The sequence below is a fragment of the Crinia signifera genome, chromosome 19, assembly GCF_055691185.1.
Source record: "Crinia signifera chromosome 19, ASM5569118v1, whole genome shotgun sequence".
Taxonomy (NCBI): domain Eukaryota; kingdom Metazoa; phylum Chordata; class Amphibia; order Anura; family Myobatrachidae; genus Crinia; species Crinia signifera.
The window spans coordinates 105,081,999-105,092,148 of NC_139226.1; the positions used below are offsets into that span (position 1 = coordinate 105,081,999).

A 10,150-nucleotide genomic window follows, 5' to 3' on the forward strand; every position below is an offset into this window, starting at 1 on the left:
TTTCAAAAGTAGGCAGGTATGTTCTGGGTCTTGCGAGAATCCGACAGCAGGAAGATGATGTTCTTCCTCGTTTTCAGCTCGGAAAATTGGCAGGACAGAAGCGAACCGCTCAGATGCGCCTCGGATCAGTTAAAGTTTTGTCAGATCTCTAGAATCTGAATGCGCTCATGCCTACTTCCTACTACTGCTTCTTGCTAAGTGTTGTGTACAATTCCAGGGGTGCTTCCAAGTGTGCTATATAATTCCAGGGGTGCTGCTAACTCTGCCATATCAGTCCAGGGTGCTGCTATTTGTGGCGTATAATTTCAGGGGTGCTGCTAAGTGTGCAGAATAATTCGAGGGGTGCTGCTAAGTGTGCCATATAAAACTAGAGGTGCTGCTAAGTGTCCTGTATCAGTCCAGGGGTGCTTCCAAAAGTGCTGTATTATTCTATGGGTGCTGCCCAGTGTGCCAAATCAGGACAGGGGTGCTTTTAAGTGTGCCGCATAATTCTAGAGGTAAGGCCAAGTGTGCCGTATAATTCCAAGGGCGCTGCTAAATGTGCTCTATAATTCCAAGGGCGCTGCTAAGTGTGCCGTATAATTCCAGAGGTGCTGCCCTGTGTGCTGTTTCAGTCTTGGGGTGCTGATAAGTGAGTCGCATCAGTCCAGCGATATTGCCCTGTGTGCCGTATCAGTACAGGGGTGCTGCTAAGTGTCCCATATCAGTCCAGGGGTGCTGCTAAGTGTGCTGTATGAGTCCAGGGGTACTGCTAAGTGTGCCGCATCAGTCCAGGGGTGCTGCTAAGTGTGCCGTATCAGTCCAGGGGTGCTGCTAAGTGTGCCGTATCAGTCCTGGGGTGCTGCTAAGTGTGACGTATCAGTCCAAGGGTGCTGCTTAGTGTGCTGTATCAGTCCAGTGGTGCTGCTAAGTGTGAAGAATCAGTCCTGGGGTGTTGCTAAGTGTGAAGTATCAGTTAAGGGGTACAGCTTAGTGTGCTGTATCAATCCTGGGGTGCTGCTAAGTGTGCCGTTTCAGTCCTGGGTGCTGCTAAGTGTGCCGTATCAGTCCAACGGTGCTGTTAATACCCCTTTCACATTCACAGTCCCGGGTCATACTAGGACTGTGTTTCCAGGTGCAACCCGAGACACTACCCGGGAATGTACCAATTCACACTGGCCACCCGACCCGGAATGAAGTCGGGCGGGTGGTGTCATCTGGAGGCTTGGCCGGGGCGGCGCTGGGAGGTGTCAGCACCTCCCAGCGGCGCATTTTCACTGCAGTGTACGGGATCTGGGTCATGCTGACCCGGAATACCCGTTCACACTGACCGCATCCCGTGTCGATACCGGGTTCTACCCAGGTCAGGACCAGGGTAGAGATCCCGGAATACTGAACACAGAATATTCGACCAAGACCCTTTCACACTGCACTAAATCCCGGGTTGATGCGCGTTCATGTGCAAAAACCAGGTATATTATAAGTCTGCTAAGTGTGCCATATCAGTCCATGGGTGCTGCTAAGTGTGTCAGATAAGAATGAAAAGGGAAAAAGAAAAGCTATGGGCTGAAGATCAAAGTGTTGTAAATCAAATAGAAATAATTAATATAATCTATGTCCTTAATTTAAGCAGCAGTCAGCTGTAGGTACTCAAACCACATAAATAACAGAAGATAAAACAGAGAAAGGACTGCGTTGAAATAAGGGCTTATTTTAATAAAGATGTATGGGGCTGTAGGGTGTTCAAGGCAGCTGCTGCCACTGCCTTACACTTGTGCCCAGTGAAGACAGGAGACTAGGCTGCTCTGTGAAGTTCCTCAGAGGCAAGAGAAACTAAAGAGCCGGCGCAGTGTCATTTTCATAACGGCCACACAAGCCACTAGAATGGGACTGGACCAAGTTGGTAAGGGGAGAGGGGGGGAATGATGGTGCAGCCGCTGGACTTCCTCTAGGTGTCCCTCATATCCAGCCGGGCCCCTCTGACACTCAGGCTTGCAAGTGCATGGCCAAGCGGGCAACGTGGCGAGTGACCAGCGGCGCCGCCGCCCACATGAATCATGTGGGCGGCACCACAGCTCGTCACTCCCCGCTGCACAATTGGCCATCCGATGCTGCTGCAAGTGGTTGGTCACTGCTCTGTAACTCTGGCTGCCTGCCGCCGTAATACGTGCCACCCATAATACGCGCCTCGCGGGCCTAGCGGCAAATCCGGCCCTGGAGAAATGTACTAAGCCAATTGGCGATCGAGTTAGAGGGCCTGATTCAGACCTGATCGATAATTTTGCAGAGTTCTGCAATCAAATAGCCGCCATCCAGAGTGAAATTCTGCCAATGGCTTGCTAATATCTCGCAGGCCAGCTGCAAATCCATACGGAACTCACTCACCACTGAATGATTTTTCCACATGAAGCTAATCACCCCCCCCCCCCCACCTCTGAAAAAGTTTGGCAACGCCTCTATTTTTTCTGACGCTCCAAGAAAGCAGGCGGATGCCACCCACAAACACGTATTCCTGTCAGTCAACTTGCGAACATCTTGCGAAGAGAGCAATCAATGAATTTTGTCGCTGTTTGACCTCATGCATGTGCGCTATGATCCATATGCATACGCAGTCTTTTGCAAATTAGTCGTTGTGCGAATTCGCATAGCAGCGATCAGTTCTGGATAACCCCCAAAATACCAACCAATCGGATCCTATCTGCCATGTTACAGGCTGCATTTGAAAAATGACAGTATTTTTTCCAAAGCTTAGTGCATTCCCCCCTAAGGGCGGGATGCTGTAACATCCGCGCCTCCTGTCCACCGCACATCGCCGGCTACCACACACGAATTATCGCATATGCTGTCACATATGCGATAATTAACTCTTGCATTAAGAGCTGTCCTTTGCGATCTTGCCGGCGATGTGCTGCGGGTCCAGGCGGCTCCCCCCATTACCCGGGGCTGCTGCTGGCTGGCCTCTCCTCCTCCTCCCTGCACTCGGAAGAGGATACAGTGCAGGGAGGAGGTCACAGGTCCAGGCAGCACAGCGCTCTGCTTTGTTTTGTTGCATATCAAAAATGCGGTAAAAACCCTGATAGCGGGGTTTTTACCGCATTCTTGCTTTACAGAATCTCCCCCTATGTGACATCCCTGATCCTGTCCAAGGGGAAGATGTAAGATGAAGTTAGGGCTCATGCTGCTCCCAGGCACAAGGGCCCTTATTCTGTATCGGACGGTACGGCCCGCGTGCGGCCGTACCGCCGATGTTTTTAGTCTGCACATGCGCAGAGGTCAATCTGCGCATGTGCAGCCCCATTCGCCGCAGACGTATTTCGTCCGCCGCAAAGGGGGCGTATAGGGGCGTGAGGGGCTTCATACCCTCATTTCCCTATGTATACGCCCCGCGTTTCATGGGCGTTCCCATGCAAACGCGGGGCGTATGCATGCTAATCAGGGCATGACGCCACTGATGGGGGCGGAAAGCTGACGTCGCCGGATGTCAGCTCTCAGCCCCCATACAAGCTATCACACGGACGATTGTCCGTGTGGTCTCAGCTTGCGGGAGCTGCTGTGGCGTGCGGCCCTGCCTTCGATGGTCGACGACCATCGAATGCAGGGGGCAGCTCCCACCATGGTGGAGGCGTACGCCCCACCATTTTTATGCGGATCGCCAGCCGTCCGTGTACGGACGGCCGTGGCGATCCGTCTCGTGGGCGGGGATTGGTTTGTGCGGCCGGAGCACCGTGTGCGGCTCCGGCCGCACCAACCAGAATAAGGGCCAATATTATTGGCTGCCACCTCTCACTAGATTATGACATCAAATCATGCTGCTTATACCACGTTCACATCGCAAACATAGGTCCAAACTTGGATTTACAACCCGGGTCGGACCCTTGTAATTGCACTTTTGACCCGGGTTATTGCCGGGTTGGCACCTTTTTCAGTCATCCCAGGTCAGCCATTAAACACCATGGGTGACATTCTATGGGATGAGATCTGCTTTTTTTGGTGTTAATTAGACCACAAAATGGCGATATCGCATTTTTCCCTGAAATCGCCAATTTAATGGGATGCGCTAAGGGGCTGAAATCGCATAATATGTGCGTTAAGGTATGCGGAACAAAAGTGCGAGATTATTTCGCATTTATATCGCATCCAGATGTTTTCGTATAGGAAAGTATACAAATCGCTTATTTAATGCAATGCGTTTTCGCAAATCGCACTTTTTAGGTGTCTAATTATCGCACTTATTTCAGACCAGGTTCTGTTTGGCGAATTTGCACAGAACTCATTTTGGTCAAGTGCACACATGGTTAATTTCAACACAGGTGCCCTCATTTTCACTCACAAACACCCCTACATAAACCCCAACAGCATTTAGGACACCTGTGAGGGTTTGAAACATGGAGATTTTGCAGAGTGGTTTGGAGTTGATGATTTGTGATGTGGCCCATTTGGAGGAGCTGCGCAGGAGGGAGGAAGCTGCGCGCCAGATCCAGGTAGCCCCCCGACTACTGCGTACCCCACGTATGTATCGTGCTCGGCTCTACCTGGACTCCCTCTCGGATCAGCAGGTTGTGGGGATGTTTAGGCTGAACCGCATTAACCTGTTGGACTTATATGAGCAGGTGAGAGAGGATTTGGACCCTTTTGGGGAAGGCAACTATGCAGTGTCTGGGCTGCACAAATTAATGTGTGCCCTCTACTATTTGGCCACAGGCTCCACTCAGTCTGTGACCTCATGGGCCTTGGGGGTATCACAGGCCACTTTCTCTAAGCATTTCACTCAAGTGTTACTTGCTTTAAAGAAGTTGTGGCGGACATACATCAGATTCCCCAGTTCTGAGCAGGAGTGGCAGGACCACAAGTTGGCTTTCTATAGACTCTCAGCATTCCCTCGCGTGCTGGGAGCTATAGACTGCACACACATTGGGATTAGGGCACCGCACGTGCGGGGACACGTCTACGTCAATAGGCGTGGGCGGCACTCCCTGAACGTGCAGGTTGTATCCAATGCAAATTTGAAAATCCTGAGTGTTGTTGCAGGCTTTCCGGGAAACTGCCATGACGCCTATATTCTGAGACACTCAGCCCTCTGGAACAGATTTACCAACCACCAAATGCCAGAGGGCTGGCTACTAGGTAAGTACCTTTTAACATAATACCCTGTCTGTCCCTAATTGTACCTGCTGCAATGTGTGTGTTTCCTCTTTCACAAGCATATTGCTCTTCTACCATTGTGTCCTGTTTGAAATCAACACATACATTACCATATAAGGCAATCACTTCCTATCTGTGTTTTAGGTGACTCAGGATATGGTTGTGTTTCCTGGCTCATGACACCTTTGCGCACCCCAGAGGGCCCTGCACAGCACCGGTATAATGAAGCCCACATTGCAACCCGCAATGTGGTGGAGCGCACATTTGGCGTCTTGAAGAGTCGCTTCCGGTGTTTGGACAGGTCGTCGGGTACACTGCTTTACCACCCTGGCAAAGTAGTCATGATTATCCAGGCTTGCTGCATGCTGCACAACATAGCCCTGTCTCAACCTGCCTATGTGGAGGAGGAGCATGCAGCAGTCGTTGAGGAAGCCCAACCTACCACACCTCCGGTAGTGAGGGGTACGCAGAGGGGGAATCTGGTGCGCACACACATCATCAGCCGATACTTTTCTGGTAAGCACATGTGCCCTGTACTGCAAAATGTACCTGTGCTGTAAGTGTACTCATTAACTAATGTGTGACCAATACCATCTGCTTCCACCCACATTTAGCCTAATACACAGAGCCCAACGGATGCAGATGGTGGTGCTGACCTATCCCTTGCTGATATCTAGCTTGTAAGTACTTTTCAGACATGTATGAATGATGTATGCAGTCAAACATGTCTCACTGGTGGTGTGGAACTACACGTGCCAGCATGCCCTGACACACTCTAAGCATTACAGTCCAAACCATGAGTGTCAGAGCCTGCTGGAATATGTAGATGCACAACCTTTGCCAGCCAAGGAGATACCCCACACTACTTTAGTGCAATCCCATTGTCATATACCATTGCAATATTTTAGACTGCACACAATAATTGCTTAAAAAATAATACACAAACACAATGGTATGCGGCTAGACATTTTTACTTCTGTATACTTTCTCAGACGCAATCTGCATTTTTGCAGGTGAAAAATAACAACTCTGGGGGCATGTTACAAGATGATTGGGAATGGGAAAAATAATGAAACATATGTAGGAGCTACCTTCTCCCAGCATCAGGCACCCCTACACCACTTCTAGACCCTGTACCAAGCCCACCACGGGTCCTAACACTCCGACGGGGTGGGGAAGTGGGGGAGCCACTTATTGGGGTGCTGGATACACTGCTGAGGGTGGATGCTGTGCCACCTCCCACATTGGCTTCCAGCTGCTGGATTTGGGCCTGCATAGCTAGTAAGGCATTAGTCTGCGCTGTGCATGATTGGGTGAGTGCAGCAATACTTTGCGCCAGGCTGCCAATATGCCTATTCTGCTCCCTTACAGCAGCAGTTAGCTCAGCAAGACGGGTGTCAATGCTGTTAGCAATGCGCACATGAGTGCCTACACCTACCCGTACACTACGTGCCATTTTCCGTAACTGAAGGAAGGTGTCACGCATGTACCCCTGGATATTACCTATTTGGAGGCTTTGGGAGGCCATGAATTCTATCTGTTTTTCCTTGAAATTAACCAAGGAGTTAGCTACTTGGGAAGCCGAAGCGGCTGTATGGGGTGTGTTGGTGGGTGGGGGTGGGTTGGGAGACACCCCACTTGGGGGAAGATCACTCTGTGACGAGGTCTGTATTTCTTCCTCTGCCGCAAAGGTGTCGACTGGTTCAAGAATGATGTCCATTTCGTCTAGCACCATCATTGAAGAATCTGTTTGGTTTGACCCTAGTTGTATAGCACCTGTGGATACAGAGAAGAGGTAAGTACTCATGCATATATAGGCCACACTGTCCTCTATACTGTTTTACATAGGGCTTGAGATGCTGGACGCAAATACCTAGGGGTGTTATGTACTTACACATGTACCCCGATACAGCATGTAACATTCACATTAATAATATGTCACATGCGTAGCTCAGATGACATTCATTTCCGTTGCAATGTAGCAACAGGAGTTGAATGTGGTATGAGATATTGTTGAGGTGACATGGGTGTGTGTACTGTATGTGTAATGGTGTGTTTTTTGTTCATTTACCTGCTTCCGCAGATTCTGCAGCAACGGGCCTTCTGGTCTTGGATGCGTGAGCACTTCGGGATTGACAATCTGTAGAAGGAAAGATGGCCAGGCATTATGGACCTTGCAATGGGGAAGCATTTTGTGCAAACAGGCATTGAGATGACAATAATGGACAATACCCTTTGGACAAGGACTGCTTTATTTCTTTGGCACCATTTTGTTTTGGAACCCACAGATTTTTCTGTGACATTAATAAAATTACACTATTGTACACATGACAACTATTGTATAATCTTTGCTATGTAGGCATGGCAGCTAAACCACCAGTACACCTCTGGGTTTTTGTCCACATACATGTTAGGCTGCTAGAAAGAATGTTACAGTGTTAATCAATGTGAGCAGTTGTGGAACAACAAGGCCCAGCATTATCAGCAATTTTAAAGGAGTAGCAGGCAATTTCTTGTGCATGACCTTGCTGGGCTATGTAGTTCCACAGCAGCACTTTACTTAGCATAACAATACAAGTGAACATTATAGTTATAATACATTAGCATGTATGTTTAGGATTGCATGTGGTCACACTTACCAGCTCTAGATGGCGTTTGTGGCCTATCGGTATCCACCACGTGCATGCCAGGCAGGACCTCAGGGGGGATGATGCGCTTCAGCTTCACCTCATACGAATTGTAGCACACAGTGGTGGGGCTTCCTCCTCCAGTCTTGGTGGCCTCCTCCAACTCCATGGCCATTTTATTCTTCAACTGCCTTTTGATGTCGTTGAATCTCTTTTTCACATTGCGGACCAGGCGCTTGTGCTGACTCACAGCGTTCACCGCCTGGGTGATGTCCTTCCACATAGCCCTTTTGCGCTGTGCAGTGGTCTTGTGGTGAGATTTGCCAAGCAAACGCTCAAACACTGGCAGGATAGCCCGGACAAGTGCTGCATTTTCTTCATAGGAAAAACGCACCTTTCTGCCACTTTTGGTGCGGCCAGCTTCAACCTCCTCCTCCTCCTCATTTTCAACACCAGCCATGTAGCCCTCCTCCTCCATGGCAGTGTCTTCCTCCTCCTCACCACCATCTGCCTCCACCTCTGACATGTGGCCCTCCTGCAGCTGGTGTGGGGTATGATCAAGGTCTTGGCTGTAGGATGGGGATGCCAGCGGATCCTCCACCTCCTCCTGCTGGGGCTGGACGCCCAGGGCCTGGTGTGAGGCTGCCCTTGCTGTGGCCATGCTGCCTGCCACACTGCTGCCTCTCACACTTGTCTGGCTGCTGCCACTGGTCCCTCTGCCACTGGTCCCTCTGCCACTGGTCCCTCTGCCACTGGTCCCTCTGCCACTGCTCCCTCTGCCACTGCTCCCTCTGCCACTCCTCACTCTGCCACCAACACCTGTTCCTGAACGCACACTGCCACTGCTCCTCTCCATGCTCCTTACTTCCTATCAAAGAGTGAAATGGCGCCAATGACCCTTTATATAGGGGGTGTGATGCATAATGGAGGGGACACAGGTGGGCCAATAGGTTGGGGGGTTCTTACTCATGCGGAGACAGTTTTGTATACCGCACTCCGGTTGGTCCAAAAATCGCACATGACCGGCGGAAGAATTCGCACTATTTTGTTACTTAAAAGCGCACCACTTCGCCGCAAATCGCACCTATTCGCACTTTTCAGCCTCCAAAACGCATCACATTAAATATGCGAATTATGACTGAAAAGTGCGATTTGTAAAAGTGCGATTTGCGGCGATGTGGTGCGCTAAAAAAACATGCGCATTTATGTGCAAGCATAGAATGTCACCCCATGTATGTCATTTTAAATGGACTATTTTTTGGCTCAAAAATATCAGAAGGAGACAAAATGAGAGGGTAGGCCAGCTCACAGCATTGCAGCAATCATGGTCAACAGAGCACAAGACTGGTGCCCTGACGTCATGCTTCTTCTACTTCAGTCAGTGAGAGCTATTTGAGGAGGAAGAAGAGGTTAGTTACACGGTGCCAGGCTAAGCTACGTTATCAGCGTAGGCTGCCACCGTGAAACTACAGAAGTGTTGCCGGGAACTGCATCTCTGTCCCTGGGAAGCCTAGTCAGTGCCTCTCTCACACCGCCGGCGCCAGCATGATCCCCTCTCTTTGGCGGAGAGGGGATCATGCTGGCGCCGGCGGAGAGGTGCTCCATCTTTTTCAGACGAAGGCTGCACTGAGACGCTCCTGCGTCTCATTAGCTATTGCGGCAGGTACATCAACCCTGCGGACAGGGTTAGGGGTTCTGTAGCTCGTGCGTCTCCTTTCCAAAGTGGGGGTGCGGATGCAAGTGCGTCTCATTCACAATGAAGGAGGCATTTGCCAGTGCTCCATGTTACATATTTGCAAATGCCTCCTTTTGAAACCCCCACTATCCACAGCAGCCCAAAGCATGGCGAGCACAGCGAGCCCCACGAGGGACCGCGGTACACATCCTCACCACCTTTTCATACCACCACTGTCCACGTTGGTGTGGCAAGCGCAGCGAGCACCAAGCCCGAAGCGTGGCGACCGCAGCGAGCCCCGCGAGGGGACACGGATTACTTCACATGTATTCCGTGTCACCTCGCTGCGCTCGCCAGACTTTATAAAATCAACTCCACGCTGACGTGGATAGCGGGGGTATGAAAGGTTGGGAGGACGCGTATCGTGGCCCCTTGCAACGCTTCTGGCTGGCGTGGATAGTGGGGGTGTTTCAGGAACACATTCACACCTGCTATATCATACACCTGAGACAGCAGGCTGAAGAGTGTCAGCTTTCAGCAGCCATGAATGAAATACGTCTGCCTGTCACACGCTAACTAGAACTGCCTAAGCTGACTAGCTGAACACACTACGCTACTTCTGACTGACTACGCTGACTAGCTGGTCACGCGGAACACACTATGCTACTTCTAACTGACTACGGAACACACTACGCTACTTCTGACTGGCTACGCTGACTAGCTGGTC

General features: G+C 50.5%; 1 long non-coding RNA gene across 1 annotated transcript; it reads left to right on the top strand.

Annotated features, from left to right (window-relative positions):
- The first annotated feature begins 4,004 nt into the window (after nucleotides 1–4,004).
- Nucleotides 4,005–7,768, top strand: LOC146042821 (uncharacterized). Its single transcript, XR_014464027.1, has 3 exons — nucleotides 4,005–5,801; nucleotides 6,813–6,916; nucleotides 7,205–7,768. It is a non-coding gene; the product is annotated as an uncharacterized LOC146042821 (long non-coding RNA).
- Nucleotides 7,769–10,150: the final 2,382 nt, after the last annotated feature.